General features: G+C 41.8%; 1 pseudogene; it reads left to right on the top strand.

Moving 5' to 3' along the window:
• The window catches only part of LOC127196675 (spermine synthase-like), a 70,803-nt pseudogene extending 62,770 nt beyond the window's left edge, over window positions 1–8,033 (top strand).
• Window positions 8,034–17,422: the final 9,389 nt, after the last annotated feature.

Below are 17,422 nucleotides of genomic sequence, written 5' to 3'. Positions count from 1 at the left end.
TTCAGACAAAACTACAGATATATTCTTATCTCTCCTCCCTGCCCCACAGCCAGCTATAACTGCGTGTACAGTGCTGGAGCCATCATTGAGTTACGATTGCAAAGACCGAGAAGGCAGATATGACCTTATTAGGTTGCTGGGCAGCAGGTCTGATTTCAACCCCAGCAGCCTGGTTATTGAGGCCACCAGTGCCCCTTCATGAACCTCGACCACAAGGTCTATTAACTACAAGGCCTTCCATCCACATCAGGTTCCATAGCGCAGTCAAGGCTGAACATAGGAGCCTGGTCATCAATGACGGGGCCATCTCTATCTTCAAGGAAACAGATCCCATGTTGGTGCAGAGTATCCTGTGGAGTTCTGTAGGTGTATTTATAAAGTATATTTTTATTTTACTTTTTATATCTTTCTCCCTTCTCCGCCCCAATCTCTTCCAACACCAGGTAAGAGAGAAAGAAGGTGAGTGGGAAGAAGAAGGTGTAGTTCACTTCAGCTACTTCCTGCTGTTTAGGGCACTCGGGTTCTTTGGGGCAAGTCCAATCTCCATCGTCAGGATAGTCAGCCAGCAACAGGAAGCACAGCAGCAGCCTTCTCTTCCTCCTCTGACCATCTCATCCAAGCAGTCTTCTCGCAGCCCATGGTCCCATGGCCCTCTCTCTCTCTCTCTCTCTCTCTCTCTCTCTCTCTCTCTCTCTCTCTCTCTCTCTCTCTCTCTCTCTCTCTCTGGGCTCTCATATTTTTTTCAACTGGCCAAGACCACACCACACGAGGCAATTTCCTGCTGATGAAGATCACACACCCTCTCAGGAGGCTGTTGGCAGCTGTGAACACACTGGAGCCTTCCCATATGTCCCACATCTGGGATTAAAACAAAAACGTGTTTATATAGCATAAGTGAGTTTTTAAAGAAACAAAAACTTTCACGACAGAGTTCACTCACATCTTTACTATCATAGACAAAGGGAGGGCCCACTTGAAGGACAGAACCAAAAAGGATCAGGTCTGCCACTTTTTCTGATGTACTTCTGTTTGTGATGCACGTGGAAGGCAGATGCACAACTAGTTCAAGATCACTAGCAATGCCTCCTGTACCACCAACTGCTGGTTTCTAGCCAAGGGGTTCTATAGCAGTTTCAATTATATGGAAGGAATCATGACCACAGTTCATGTCATCTGTCCTGGTGGAGAGCCCCTCCTGGTGGTCATGGAGATGCACAGAGTGTGATCCCTGCAACCTCATGGCCCAGGGAAGGGCCATCCCAGAGCCAAACAGGAAGCCTGTACATGTTCAATCCCAATCTAGCCAATGCTTGGAGAAAGCTGTCAAATAGGATGACTTCAAAGTGGTCAAGCAGGAGTCAGTGATTCCTTATGGGGCAGTGGTTCTCACCCTTCCTAATGCTTCTTCAACCATAAAGTTATTTTTGTTGCTAATTCATAACTGTAAGTTTGCTACTGTTATGAATAATAATGTAAATTTATCTGCTATGCAGGATAGCTGATATGCGACCAGTGTGAAAGGGTCACACGATCCCCACAAGGGTCTCATCCCACAGGTTCAGAACCGCCGCTATAGGGGCTCCTGGCCTATGCTAGCCTCTTGACTTTAAAAGTGAGATCTCTTATTCTACCTTTGCTGCTGGATTTGGTGTTGCCCTCAAGGACCACTTTGCCAAGCTCTTTGTTCTCCTTGTGGAACTAACTGGCCAGTTTCCCCAGGCTTCAGCAGCTGTGACAGCCCTGCCGTGATGGATTGTAAGCCAGACTGTGAGCTAAACAAACGCTTCTTCCCTTCAGTTGCTTTTCCAGGATATTTTGTCACATTAGCCTGAGAAGAAAGGCTTCGATAAGGGCATCACCAGACATCACCAAAGAAAAGACAGGTGTCTAAATGAAAAATGTTGTAATAAAGTAGTAATGTTTAAAATAATAGGTATGTTTTTCAATAAATTGTGGATGGAAAAAAATTCTTCCTAAGTAGTATTTAAAAACCAAGCTGAGCCTGGCGTGGTGGTACATGCCTGTAATCCCAGCACGTGGGGAAGCAGAGGTAGGTGGATCTCTATGAGTTCAAGGCCAGCCTTGTCTACAAAGTGAATCCAGGATAGTCAAGGCTACACAGATAAACCCTGTCTTTAAAAACAAAACAAGAACCAAAAAGTTAAATAGATGGAAAAATAAAAATAAAAAAACCAAACTGAACAAAGTAAAAATATCTGAAAATCCTATTACAGAGGTATGCAAAGTAAAAATAGTTTTCAAGACAAAAACAATTGGAAAACACATAAAAACCTATGTCAAATCAAACTAAAAGAAATGATATGTTGGATAAAGGAGAAAGTATTAATATTTTATATCATAAAAGTGGTTTATATCTGCCAATAAAATCTGTATAAAATAAAAACAATATAAATTTGTATAATTTTAAATAGCTAGTTCACAGAAAAGAAATATGTGTCCCTTAAACATAGAAAAAAGTACTTAACTTCCCTCAAAATATATAAAATACAAATGAAAGGTACCTTGAAACACCATTTCTCACTTACCACATTAGCAAAAACCCACTAGTTTGATAAGATATGCAACGGAAGTTTTGAATTGTTTGTAAACTCAGTTACATTATGTAAACACGTTTTTGTTTTAATCCCAAGTGTGAGATTTTAGTTTGTCCACAGCTGATAATTGCCTCTCCCAGGGGTGTGGCCTTTGTCAGCAGGGGTGTGGCCTTTGCCAGCAGGGGTGTGGCCTTTGCCAGCTGGAGTTAGTTGAATTCTGAGGACTCTGAGGAGTATAAAAAGTGGAGATTGGGAAGAGACTGACTGAGGACTGCCTGCGGTGTTTGCTGTTGAGAACTGACATTGGTCTAATGACCCTGCCCAGCTGAAAGAAGTAAAGAGGTCTACGTTCCCTGCTTTCCTCTTTCTAGCCTTCTTTCCCTCCTGCCTAGGGTTGGGGGTTTGGAAGGGAGGTAGAGGCATTTAAGAACCCTAAATAAAGCAGGTTTGTGGAAAATCTAAGCCTACAAAGGTAGTTATTGGCATAAGTAAAACAAAGAACTAGTATACATGCGTCCATCCATCCCCACAGTCCCTCATAGGGAAAACAGCAGCACGCTGGAGCCATTAACCTCGAAGCGATGACAGTGATAATTTACAGGATGAGCAAGAAAAGATGGTTGGTGGGCAGAACTGGAAGCTGGAGTCTGTTGAGTCAACTTTGATGTTACAGTTTTGCTATTAGAACCATGCATGCACTTTGCTAAATTAAATAAAATATCACAGGGAATTATTAATCAAAAGACACCCAACTGTGTTTCTAGGTGGTGATATAATTAAATGGGATTATTAAAAAAAATATTTACGGGGAATTGTTTAGATGGGGTATGGACATATAACAAATGTAACAAGGTAATATTATTACATTTGAAATAGATAATTTAATAATATTGCTGTGGTTGTATTGAAGCAGGTATACAGTCTGAAAGTTTGGTCATATTTTAAATAAAAATTCTACCTTCAAAAATGCTCCAGACAATTTTATAGGCAGTTTTCATCAGTTACTTAATAAAAAGATGATTCTAATCACATGTAAAATCTCCCCAGAGAAGAAAATTAGAGACTGTGCTCTCTCCCCTTAGTGTGGCTTCTCGAGGAGGCCCGAGGCCTAAGGTCTGGAGGCTGTGAACATTTGCCTTGGAAAATGCTGCAGGAATCCTTTAGAAACCTAAGATAGCAGGTGGCTCCATAGACAGTAGGCCCTTGGTAGTGACATGTGGCCTCAAAAATGAAAAGGAAGCTAGGAGAGTGCTGTGCTTGTTGGCAAGAAGGGGATGCTGAGCAACGCACGAAGGCAACCTCTAAAGGACAAAACCGCCCAAACAAACACACGCCAAGGGATTTCCTCCTAGACTCCCTGTAGTTGAGTGTGGCCCTGGTGACATTTTAATCATAGCCTGTGAGGTTTACTTTGGACTTCCTGGACCCCCAGAACTTCTAGCTAATGAATTTGTGCCACCTTATGTCACTAAGCTTGTGGTAAGTTGCCACGCAGAAACAGAAGGCAACTCACTCTTGCATCTTTTAGGAGATGAACATACACAGGCTGGAGAGACTGCTCAGCAGTTAGAAGCACTTGCTGCTCTTGCAGAGGACCTGGGTTTGGTTCCCAGCACCCACACGGCGATGTTCAAGCATCTGCAACTCTGGTTCTAGGGACTGTGATGCCCTCTTCCGGCCTCCACTGGGCACTAAGCACACATGTGGTGCACATACATACACACAAGCAAAACACTCATACAGACAACACAAACACCTCTCCCCCCGAGGTCTAGGGATCTTTGTGGACTAGAAGGCAGACAGACTGTGAGAGCCAATGCTGGAGGTTAACCTCAAGGAAACACTGTTTTGCAGACACAGCAGGGTAGAAGTACAAATGAACACATAGCAGTTGTGACAGCACACACAATACCTGTGCAAGCTCCTGCCAGGCAAAGTCCCAGCACAGAAGGACACTCTCTCACCACCAGCTGAGGAACTATTGGAATTTGATACTTGTAAAAAGAGGGAGAATTGAGCGTTTATTTTTTTTTAATATAAAATAATGTGATCTCTTGTTGGCTGACCACATGCCAAGACAGGCTCTAATCCCAAGACTTAGCTAAACAACAAAAACTAGACTCAATTAGGAAAGAAGAAAACACAAAATTACACAAGATGTAGTCTTAAAGTTCTGTGGAAAAGATTGGAGGACTGGGAAGGTGGTAAGGGATGGAGTTGAAGGATTGAATGCATTCAAAATACATGGTATGAAATTCTCAGTGTTAATAAAAATACTTTTAGTCTTTAAAAGATTAACATAACTTTGAAAGCAAAATCAAAGCCAGAATTTTTTTTTTTCAGAAACAAGGCTTGTAGACTAAATTTTGGTGCAAGCCAGGCAACTGGGGCAGGCAAGCTGTACCTGTCAGCAGTGGCCAGGAGGAGGAGGGTGGAGAAGAGAAGGGAAAAAGCCATGTGACTTGACTTGAGCTAATGGCATGGAGGTCCACCACAGGGCAGCCACACGGTGGGGAGGGGAGCTGTAGAGAAAGAGTGAGGAAGGCAAGAACAAAAAGCATACCTGGGTTCTGGCAGCATCTGCAAGAAAGAGGAAGAAGGAGAAGGAGAAGGAGGAGAAGGAGAAGAAGAAGAAGAAGAAGAAGAAGAAGAAGAAGAAGAAGAAGAAGAAGAAGAAGAAGAAGAAGAAGAAGAAGAAGAAGAAAGGGGGAAAGCCAGACCTTCTTAACCCTGGCCTCAGGGCAGGAAGATGGAGACCAAACCTCCTGTGGCTGGGATCTGTTGGGGGTGGGAATGCTGGAGCAGGAAAGCACAGCGTCTTATTCCAGGAATAACCATCCTGCCTGTCTCTTTAGCATGACTAGAGCCACCTTCCTGGGGCAATCACTTGAGCAGGTGATGTGCCTGGCTCAGCTGGAATGCTAAAGACTCTTGACCAGAAGCTTTCATTTTCTCTGTCTTTTTTTTTAATGCTTTGAGAATTTTATACATGAATACTGTGCTTACATACTTTCTTCCTCCCTCTCCTCTCTCCAACTCTTCCTATTCCTTCCCCCTTACTCCTTCTCAAACTCATGACCTCTTATTTTTAAATTATTATTATGTAGATATAAATGTGTGTATTATTATTCATATATTTATAAATATTTATTATGTATGTAAATATATATATTTATAACAACTTTCTGATTTAATGCTGCTTGTGTGTATGATTGGATAGCCTATCAGGATGCTTCTTCTTGGAGAATAATTACCCCTGTCTTAGTAGCTATTAATTGCCTATAGCTTTTCATCTAGGAACAGAGTCTTGTGAGATTTCCTCCATCGACATTTGCATGTCGTATTTTTAGGTCTGGATTTAAAAAAAAAGTTCTGTGTATGGTTGTTTTGTCTGCATACATGTCCATGTGCCACATGTGCACAGCACACGTTGAGGCCAGAAGAGGGCATCTTACACCCTGGAACTGGAGGTACAAACAGCTGTGAGCTGCTAACAGGTGCCTAGAATCAAACCTGGCTCTTCCCGAAGAGCAGCCAGTGAGTGGTCTTAGTGACTGAGCCACTTCTCTAGCCTCCTTTCACATTTTCCTTAGGCAGCCGTATTGTTCAGATTTCGTGAGTGCAGCTATATTGAGAAGATACTATCTCAAGGCAGATATCCTGATCCTCTGGCATTTACAGCTTTCAGCCTCTTCTTCCACACTGTTGCCTGAGCCTTAGGTATAGGGGTTATGTTGTGGATATACCAATTGTCTTGGGTACTCTATAAGTGATAGGCTGTTATCTTCATTTTGACCAGTTGTATCATCTCTGCGATAGACTCCATGTAATTCAGAAATAAGGTTCTTTGATGAGGGATGAGAATTCACTCATGTGTGGGTATAATAAATATTTAGAATGTAGTTAGAAATTATACTGGGTTAGGGAAGTGGCAGTAGGAGGCTCTCTTCCAGGGGCTGTGGCCTTACTAGTAAGGACTAGTTTTACAGTGGGCTAGTTTTAGTGGCTAGTGGGCTAGGTTTATACTGTCAGGCATGAGTTTTTTCATATTTAGTGGCCTCAAGCCCAATGAGGTGGCTGTGGTCACCCCCAGGGTATAGGCGCCACTATCACGCCTTTGGGAATATCTTGCTGTGCTGGTCGTTGATGTGGTTTGTGGGCATTACTTGGGTAGGACTTCTGATTTTCTCTCTTGGCATCTTATGACACCTTTGGATACAATGAGTGCTAGTCTTTAAGGAGGAGACTTCCAGATCAGACCCATCTCAATTCTTCCAAGGCCACTGTCCAAAGTGTATGGTGTCTTCAGTAACAGAGATTTACTTTAAATTTCTAAGAGGCAAACAAGAGCAATGGCAGTAGCCTAACTTGGTTTAGGAGTCTCTTGGACTCCCCTGACCAATGACTTGAAAGAAGTTGACTCATGCATGGTGCTGTGGGATCTGTTAAATAGTCAATGACTTTGGTGGGGAGCATTGTTACCTCACGTGGTAGGACTTCATTTAAACTACATATGTATATGCACACAATTTTAAGTAAACAAAATATTATGAGTCCCGATAGCTTTCTTAAGCATCCCTAATGTCATTTATTCATCTTCCCTACCTCCATGTTGCCTTCCTCCCCTCTCCCTGGGTAGGGCCTCCTCCCATTTTTCCCATTTCCCCCTCCACAGCTTTGGTGTCTTAGCATTCCCTTCTCTAAAGCGTAATGGGAGTTTTCTCTTAATGGGCCTTTGTTGCTACTCTAACATTATTTTCATTCTTAGAGGGGATGTTAAGTTTGCAAAGGGCGATTCAGGGTATATTCAAGCCATCGTGGGTAGTGACATTGAAAAGTACACTGCCAAGGATGTACTGGTTCTTGGAGGTGGTGATGGGTGCCAATTATGTGAAATGGTCAAAGTGAAACCAAAGATGGTCACTATGGCAGAGATTAATCAGAAGGTGATTGATGGATGTGAGACATATTCGTATACGTGTGTGTGTGTGTGTGTGTGTGTGTGTGTGTGTGTGTGTGTGTAATGAGAGAGAGAGAGAGAGAGAGAGAGAGAGAGAGAGAGAGAGAGAGAGAGAGAGAGAGAAGGAGAGCACACATTGGTGCTTTTGGACAACTTGAAGGAGACCTCAATTATGTTGTCACAGAAGACTATTCCAGTGCTGAAGAGGTATGCCAGAGAAGACAGAGTTTGATCATGTGATTAACAATGAGACAGCTATCCCACTCTCTGCATCTCCAAAAGATTCCACATGGGAGTTTCTCAGGGTGATTCTTTTTAATGAAAGTACTGAAGGAGGATGGGAAATATTTCACACCAGGGAGCCGTGTCCATTTGAGACAAGCCCTGTTGCTCTAGGAAGAACAGCAGGAAGAACAGAACCTGTGTTGTCTATGGAACTCTCAAAGGAAATCATCTGTGTTCCTTCATAGATTGACTTGTGGGTATATCTTGATTTTTGGAAGAAAGCTAAGCCTTGAAGCTACCCCACATGAGGTAAGCTTAAGGTCACCTTCCCAGCTCCATGTGCCACACATGACATGCAAATGAAGCAGGTGACTGACTAAACTGCTTCAAGGACTTTCTTTTAATTCTTGGTCTTAACTTTTAAAAAGCCAAAGGGAAATGTATCTTTTTATTAGCTGAGGTGCTTATTTTGTGAGAGTCAGCCATAGAACAAGTTGACAGCGTCACACACCCTGGAAAGTGCACTCACCCTGAGAATGCCAACTTGTTTGTTTATTTTTTGAGGAGTGGTTTTCTTTTGGGTTTAGTAGGACCTTCAGCTTGGACATTTGGCAAAATGAACACCATTGCTCAGTTCTGGAGAGAAATTCTTGATGGTGTTTCTTGGCCCCCAAAATTGACTTAGATATTAAAATTTGGTGCTTATGAGAGAGTTCAATAAGTGAGTTAGCAGTACTTCAATTAAAAATACAAACGAAGCAGAACAAGAAACTCACCAAAACCTCATTATCAAGTTGGGTTTTCAAAGGCATATGAGGACATTTTATCATTAGAAAAGTTATTAAAGTAATTCACCACCATTACAAACTGAAGAAAAGCCACAAGATAATCTTAATAGGTTAAAAAAAAGTGTATTCAATAACATTTAAAATACATTTATGGTTAAAACAAAACAAAACAAAAACTCTTGGGCCATAATGAAGTAATTAGCTCTTTCATTACAAATAACTATAAAACTAGACAAAATACATTAATGACTATTCTCAAATGTTAGGCAAAAGTAAGACATGTACTGTTGTTACTGGAGGGGTCTTGGGGTGTCCCTGAGGGCGTGTCTAGGTGCTCTGCTTGGAGAATAATGAATTGAACAAGATATAGAGCAAAAATATAGATTTATTGGAAGTGAGAGCACAAGCAGAGTGTACCGTATTTTTCAGACCATAAGATGCACTTTTTGCCCCCGCAAAAGTGAGGGGAAATTATAGTGCACCTTATGGTCCGGTTGTTACTTTTATTATTTTTTCTTGTTTTACTGCTCTAAAAACCGGGTACATCTTATGGTCCGAAAATTACGGTGTACCCTAGAACAGCAGCAGCCTAGCAGTCATGAAATTCAACTGACCCAAGTTCTTCTGAAGGATGGGTTATGAGTTTAGGAGGTGGGAGGAGACAGAAGAAGGTGAATTTTCACTTTAACTGAACAGATGAGCTATTACGTAATCGGACGATCCAGACAGATCTGTGCATGTGCAGACTGTATATCTTATCATTGTGAGCTTATGTACACCCTGTCATGCGTACTCATGAAACAATACATAAGGTTTTTCTCCTCACTGCCCTTACTCACAGTAATGGCTTCAGCCTGTGGTGTTTCTCTCTTTCCATTAGAAAGTTCCTGTACCCAAAATTACCTACAGGAGGACAGGAGGGGAGACACTAAGCGCTGCCTTAATGGGAGGGGACAGACATGATTTTCCCCAGGGGAGTAGGTTCAGGGATCTGGGTTGTCTTTGCCTGACCTACCTCAGCATGACATCCTGAAAGAAGGCAAAGAAATAGAGCTGTACCACCATCTGCCTGCAGGCACTTTCTAGACAGCACGGCGAGGGGAGGACAGCAGGGCCAAGAGAGAGCATCACAGTGCTGTGGAACAAAGGAGACAGATGTAGTTATGACTCCTGGGGAGGACTTTTCAGAGCAGAATGGCAGGGTCAAAGCTACAGGACAGGGGACTCTGGATATTGACCTTGGGGGTCACTGATCCTTTGGCCAAATGCTAAGCTATGCATATGCATAGCTGGATTGCACAAGCCTGGACACAAATAAAGATCTGCCAGGGAAGACAGAACAGAGGCGCAGCTGGTTGAGCTGGAGAGCTAGGGGAGCTCAGGGGTGGCTAAGCAATCTGGTAAAGACCCCCGGAGATGGGCTCTCAGCTGAGTCTCGGTACATTAACAGAGCTTGCAGAAAATCCTTCAAAACAACAGGGAGATGCACATAGAAAACAAACAAAGCAACCAAAAAACAAACAAGCCAAACAAAACCCTCTGATACTCCACACTCAACGATGCAGTGTGCGAATGACCAGTATGAGACCTGTTTGGGTGAGGGTTAAGGATCGTTATGTATTATTAAGAATGTTAACAGAGGACTGGAGTGATAGCTCAGTGGTTAGGACCACTGGCTCCTCATCTAGAGGCTCAGTCCCAGCTTCCTTGTAGGGGCTCACAGCCTTCTGTCACTCCAGTTCCAGGAAAGCTGATGCCCTCTTCTGGCCTCTGTGGGCACTGGGCACACAAGTGATGCACAGACGTGCATTCAAGGCAAAGCACCATGTACGTAAAATAAAATAAAACAGCACGTCATTGCTATGACAGGTTTGTGTTGTAGTGATTTTAGCAAAGCCATCTGTTCATTTCTTTAAATGAGGTTAGTTACTTCCTTTCTTTAAATGAGGTAACCTCTTAGGGAGGAGCCACTTTGTAGTAGATTGACAGCTGTCAGATCCTTCTCTCGGTCCTGGCTGCCCTAGGCAGGTGCTATCAGTCCAGCGGTCCCTTCTGAGCACTGCGTTGCCACTTTAAAGGGATCCCACGCCAGCTGCAAGGACCACTGCAAACACAGCAGCTGCTTAAAACTGTGGAGGCGCACGCCTTTAATCCCAGCAGAAGCAGGTAGAGGTCTGTGAGTTTGAGGCCAACCTGGTCAACATAGTGAGTTCCAGGACACCCAGTGAGACATTATCTCAAAAAAAAAAAAAAAAAAAAAAAAAAAAAAAAAAAAAAGAAAAAGAAAAAGAAAAAGAAAAAAAAAGTCTCTTTCAGGAGGCCTTCCTTCAGTCACTACTATTTCACGGGCTTTGGAAGTGTCCTCTCTGGGCAGGACAAGCATGGTGAACTCTCTGACTCTGCTCACCCAGCTATTCTCCCTCAGGACAGAGTAAGAGGGAGTACTTCCTCCAGGACTCCGGGGAAAGCCTCGGATTGAGGTTCCCTTATACAAGGTCTGAGCTTGCTTTGCATGCAAGGTTTATGATTGGCTGAGCTAGAAGCTGTGCACATGCGTGGTGATTGGTGGACGCCAATCCGTGCGCTAGTGTGTCACGCCACTTTTTCTAGTTCTGTAAATAGGCTTCCTCTCAGTTTTCTTGGGTCAGCCCTCGAAATTTCTCTTCCGCGCACCATATTCCAGCATTAGAACATAGTAAAGGCTTCTTCTGAACTGTAGTGTGTGCTTTTTACCCGAAGTATTCCGGGCTGTCCCTGTTGCACAAAGAACAGGAGAGCAGCTTCTGGGGAGTTTGCCCTCCTCACCCCACAGTAAATAGGAGCAGAAGCGGTAGGAATCTGAGGGTATGGAAGACAGGGAGCTAATGAAGAGCTGCAAGAGCCAGTTACTGAAAGCTCAGAGGATTGGGAGACCTAAACAGACGGAGGTGTAACGCTGACTGGCTGAGGGTACTCAGAGCCCCAGAGCAGTAAGCCCTGCCCATCTAGAGCTATGTCAGTCACTGACTTTGAAAGTTTAGACCGATATATTGCACTTTTCAGAGCTGAGAGCCATAAGCTTTTGGCTTTTAAGGCTTAGAGCATGTAGATCTCAAGGCTTAAAAGTGAAGCCCACTGGGTTTACAAGTCCGATCTGATCAGTTTGTCTGCCAGGATGGAGGGTCCGTTCGCAGTTTCCACTCCGTAGAGCAAAAGGATCCTCAGCCAACCACATAAATGACATCCCTAGGAAAGTTATTCAAGTCGTGAGAAAGAAAGACATCAGGACACTTGACCAAGAAAAAAAAAAATCAGTCAAGTGCAGCAGACCCAGAAGGCACGGGCATGGCAGAAATAGTAGACAGGGCTTTGGAAATATGTTTAAAGACTTAAAGGAAAATAATATAAACAAATTCTAAAAGTTGATGAGTCACAGTAGAGAAGAGGAACCTGTAGAATCACAGTAGTAAGTTGACAAGATGGCTTGTGGGTAAAAGGACCTGTCACCAAGCCCTACAAGCTGAGTTCTATCCCAGGGACCTGGAAGGTATCCTCCATCCTTCACACACAGGCTACATGGCATGAATTCACAACACACACATACATACACACACGCACACACATGCACACGCACACACACGCATGCACACACACACACAAATGTCTGCATGAAGAAAATGTAATAAAAATAGAATAAAAACTAATTTCAGAATTGAATAGTACATTATCCCAAGCAAAATATCAGGTTAGATGTTTCGAAAGAATCAGGGCCCCAGGAGATAAGCAGGAGAATGTAAACCAAAACTCAGATATAAAAATTTAAAAAGGCTTTGGAAGTGAGCAAAAAGAAAAGAAGAAAAGAGATAAATAGGAGGTAAAAGATGTGGAGGAAAATTAGAAAGTTTTAACTGAATAACTGTAAAAACATAACGTGGACGTTTGCAGGCTGCATTTAGAGCATTGTTCAGAGGGAAGTATGTGATTTATACTGTGAAAAGATGTAAGAAGACATCTTTTTAAATGATTGTCTAAGTTGCCAATAAAAGGAGAAAGAACAGTGAATTGACCCCAAAATTATAACAACAAAACCAAATTTCTGAAGTTCACAGCACAAATGAAGTCAAAGTTTGACAACTAGAAGAGGAAACCTAAGAAGGAACTACTTAGTTCTTTGAAGGAATAATAAAATTGAAAAACTTCTAACTAATCTGATAAGACCCATATAAAATTACCATTATGGGAACTAAAAAAGGAAAGCCATTATAAGTCTTTTCTAAGGACAGTAAAATGGCAATAAGGAAAGGTTATGAACAAGTTTTTGACACTTGGTATAGAAATCTAAAACTTCCTAAAGACAAAAATGTATTGAAATATACAGAAAAAGAAATAGAAAATATGAGTGCCTTTTATCAGTTGAAAATAATTTTGAATTAAAACCTTAGTCATGAATTCAAATTAAATTAATAAATTAAAACTTAACCCAGAGAGCTGGCGAGATAGTTTGGTAGCTACAGAGTGAGTTCCAGGACAGCCAGGGTGATACAGAGAAACCATGTATTCAAAAGGGAGGGAGAGAGAGAGAGAGAGAGAGAGAGAGAGAGAGAGAGAGAGAGAGAGAGAGAGAGAGAGCGCACTGGCTGCTGTTTCAAGGGACCCAGATTTGGTTCCAAGCACTCACATCAGGTGGCCCATAATAGCCAGGTGATCTGACACCTTCTTCTGGCTTCCACAGGCATGCATGCATTTACATGCCTTCTCTCTCATTCTCTCTCTCTCTCTCTCTCTCTCTCTCTCTCTCTCTCTCTCTCTCACACACACACACACACACACACACACACACACACACACGGTGAGAGAGAGAAATAATAGAAAAGAATCTTTTTTTAAAAAAAATCCAAAGTAGGCCCAGATAATTTTCCTGTTTAATTTTATCAAATAACAATGAAATAATGATTTTCATATTTTATAATATGTAGTTTATTATTGCATATTTGATTTGTAATCTGTAAGTCATATAATCTTACACTGTAACTTACTTCATGAGGGCCGCATAACCCTCATAGCTAAACATGAAAAAAAAGAGAAGAAAACACAGTAATAAAATGTCCTTTATGAGCATTATGTAAATATCCCTATGCAAAATTGGAAATTTAATTCTTCAATATGAGAAAAGAATGATACTTCATGACCAAGAGTTCACGCCAGGAATTAATGGTTGGCTTAACATTTTACAGTCAATTATCATAGATTAAAATAATTTGAGTTTGTTTATAATGCAGAAAAGACATTTGAAAATTCTTCAACTTCCAGTCTGATTGGAAAAAAAAAGAAACTCCCTCAGAAAACCAAGATCAGAAAAGAATTGTATTACTCTGTAAGTTGTAAAAACATTATAAAGATTTTTTTTTACTCTTGTTCTAGCTCGCAAATAATGACACAGAGACCTATTACATTTATTAATAAGCTTTGAAGCACTTTGGCTGGGGAGATATTGATCTGTTTTAACCCGACTCTACTAGCCTGGCTACTTCCCAGTCACACATCCCATGTTACTTGCCATGTTAGTCTGGCCCTGGCCGCTCCTGCTCCATCTGTCTGTCATGGCGACCTCTTCGTGGTGGCCTCCTCATGGTTCCTCATGGTCCCCTTCTTCTCCACCTTCCTTTTCTCTCTTTCTCACCGGGGACCCCTCCCAGGGATCAGAAGTGTAGCCCTAACTCTCCTGCCCAGCTATTAGCTGTTCAGATCTTTATTAACCAATCAGAAATAATGGAGAACAATGTTTACACATCATTGAGACCGGAGACTCTTCACAGAAATGACAACACCTGCCTCCCGACTGCCACCAGATCTGGGACACAGAAATACACAGAGCACAAGATCATCCCCCAACTGTAAACAGGAAGCATCAGCAAAGAATTATGGCTGACTTTGTCCTTACTAATGAAAGACTGAATACATTTCTCTTGAGGAGAACAAACAAACAGAACACAGGAGAGTAAGCAGTGAAGCCTGGTTTTATTTGTGGAGAACATTAACTATGGCTACTATGTGTACAGAAAATTCTAGAGTCCAGAAAAGTTGCCATAGCCAATAAGTGAATTTAGAAAGGTGAGATTGTGTTTGTTAGTTATTCATGTATGCCTTTGGCTAAAATTTTAACAATGTAACATCACAAATAGTTGTTGTTAGTTCACAAGCAGATCTGCTAGCCTACCTCTGAGTTTCTTAGCCACCACTGACATCATCACCTGCTGCCTCCAAGGGCCCAGGATAAAAGACCGCCATCCCATGGCTCTCTTAGCAGCCCCCCTCTTTCTGTCTGTCTGGGTTTCCTACCCCTGCCCCATCTCTCTCTCTCTCTCTCTCTCTCTCTCTCTCTCTCTCTCTCTCTCTCTCTCTCTCTCTTGCTTTCTCTCACTCTGCCTGTCCCTCTGATTGTCTGTCCATCTTCCTCTTACACTGTCCATTTGTCTCTCTCATGGCTCACTCAGATTATATCTTCTCTCCCTCGCCCTTCTCACGATAATAAACATCCTCATACCACGGCCATTGCAATGCATGTAATTTATATATGATAATATTGTTCTCAAGAAAAAAATCTTAAAATTAGACTGTAAACTCTTATCTAAGGATTTATCCAATTTGCTGATCACATGGTTTACAAGCTAGTTCCTCGTTTTTTTTTTTTTTTTTTTTTAATTAAACAAAAAGGAAGGAATGTTATATCGTGTGCAGGCAATGCAACTGGCTTGCCCTCAGGGGCCTTTAGGGTCCTGACAATGTCTGTGTCACCATCTGTGTCATCACCCATATCTCTCTCTCTCTCTCTCTCTCTCTCTCTCTCTCTCTCTCTCTCTCTCTCTCTCTTTCCCTCCCTCCCTCCCTTCCTCCCTCCTTCTCCCTCTGTCTCCCTAAGGTGCTCCTTTCCCCTTTCCTTCTCTCCTCTCCTCCCTCCTACAATAAATCAAGACCAGAAAGGCTGAATCAGAAGGATTATGAATTTAAGGCAGTCTGCATGACACAGAGAGTCTATCTCAAATTGAGAGGTATCTAGGCATACAATACAGAGTTACTGATTACTTAGTGTGAGCAAGGCTCTACTTTTTATCCCTAATACCTCAGAGAGAAGGGGAAGTAGGGGAGAAAAAGAAAGAAGTAGGAAGAAGGAAGGGCATAAGGGAGAAAAGAAATGGAGGCAAGAAGAGGAGGAAAGAAAAGAAAGAAAAGAAAACTTCCAGGCACAGCTTAGTTGAGCGCTCTGACTCGGGCTGTCTGGGGGAAGTCATGACAAGTGTCTGCTGGGGTTGCCATGTCATCGGAAGACTTGGTCAAAGCATCCTCTTCCAGCATCTATTGCTGGCAGCATCACATTCCTCATGGGTCAATAGGATGAGGCTCTCAGTTCTTCCCTGGTTGTGTTTTAAGTCTACTGTTAGCCTTTCTTGCCGAATGGTCTTCTGCCTTCCTCATGGCAGGGCACTTCCATCACAGCAAGTAGGTGAGAAGCCAGCGTATGAACTCCAGCCCAGGAGTGACTCTCATCTCTTTGATTTTCTTAGTTCGAAGACCATTACCTAGTAGGGCTAGCTCAGACAGAAGAGGAAGGGATTACAGGAGAGTGTGAATATGAAAAGAAGAGATCGTGCGGTATATAAATGCTGTCACTACATTTAAGATAATGTGATTGCTTCACAAAAAAAAGAACTGTAATTGAAAATGAAAAAATTTAAAATACTATTTATTTATAATATCATCAGAAATAGAAAATAGCTAAGGAACAGACTTTATGATATATGTATAGAACCTTTATAATGAAAACTAAAAATCAACACTGAGCTAAGTAGAATACACCTTGGGCATGCATTGAAAACTCAGTATCATTAGAGTATCTGGGGTTTTTTGTTGTTGTTTGCTTTTTTTTTTTTTTTTTTTTTTTTTTTTTAAGCAAATTGATCTGTAGGCTTAATCCATTTCTTCTAAGATGATCTGTAAAGTCAATATAATACCAGTTAGCACTCAGCAGGATTTTTGGGGATCGCAAACAAGCTCGTATGGAAATACAAAAGACTTAGAATAGTCAAAAACAGCCCTGGACAATAACAACAGTGGTGTAAAACTTAAACTATCATATTTTAAAGCTTAATGTAAGCCCTAGTAATTAATGCAATGTGTCATTCTTTGAAAGATGAAAAATAGAGTAATCGAACCAAATAGAGACCAGAGGCAAACCCACGCTTATGTGACTTGATTTTAATTAAGGCCCCTTAGTACCTGTGGGGAAAAGGTATTTTTGCAACGTGCATGAAAAAAATTTCCTCATTGGTACTTCACACCATATAAAAATTAATTTGAGTGGTCGGTGAGATGGATGTTTGCTCCACAAGCCTAGGAACCAAGTTGGGAAGAGAGGACTGACTTGACTAAGCTATTCTGTCATCAACATGATACCAGTAGCATCCACGTACCACCTACAACACACACACACACGCACACACACACACACACACACACACATACACACACACACATATGCACGCACACACATGCATGCACACACTCACACACACACGTGCATGTACACACACAGTAATAATAAATAAATAAATAAATAAAAGTTTAAAGAGTTCATCTGAGCTGGATCAAATACCCTAAACATAAAAGCTCAGCCCCCTAAAGAAAACACAGGCAATTGTAGCATACAAGTCTAAAATGGGCACAGGTTTCTTAGACAAAACTCTCAGGTTTTTCATAATTATAGCAAATAGGAAAATTCAGCAACAGAAATTCTACATCTCAAAAGTTAATATTCAAAAGGGGGAATGGGGCACTGCGTACAAGAGAATCAAATCTTTCTAATACACTTGTTTTACAGAGGCTTATGTGTCTAAATCACTAAAACTCAATAGAGGTTC

The sequence above is a fragment of the Acomys russatus genome, chromosome 12 (genome assembly GCF_903995435.1).
Source record: "Acomys russatus chromosome 12, mAcoRus1.1, whole genome shotgun sequence".
In the NCBI taxonomy this organism is placed as follows: Eukaryota; Metazoa; Chordata; class Mammalia; order Rodentia; family Muridae; genus Acomys; species Acomys russatus.
This window is presented reverse-complemented; position numbering and strand designations above follow the sequence as displayed.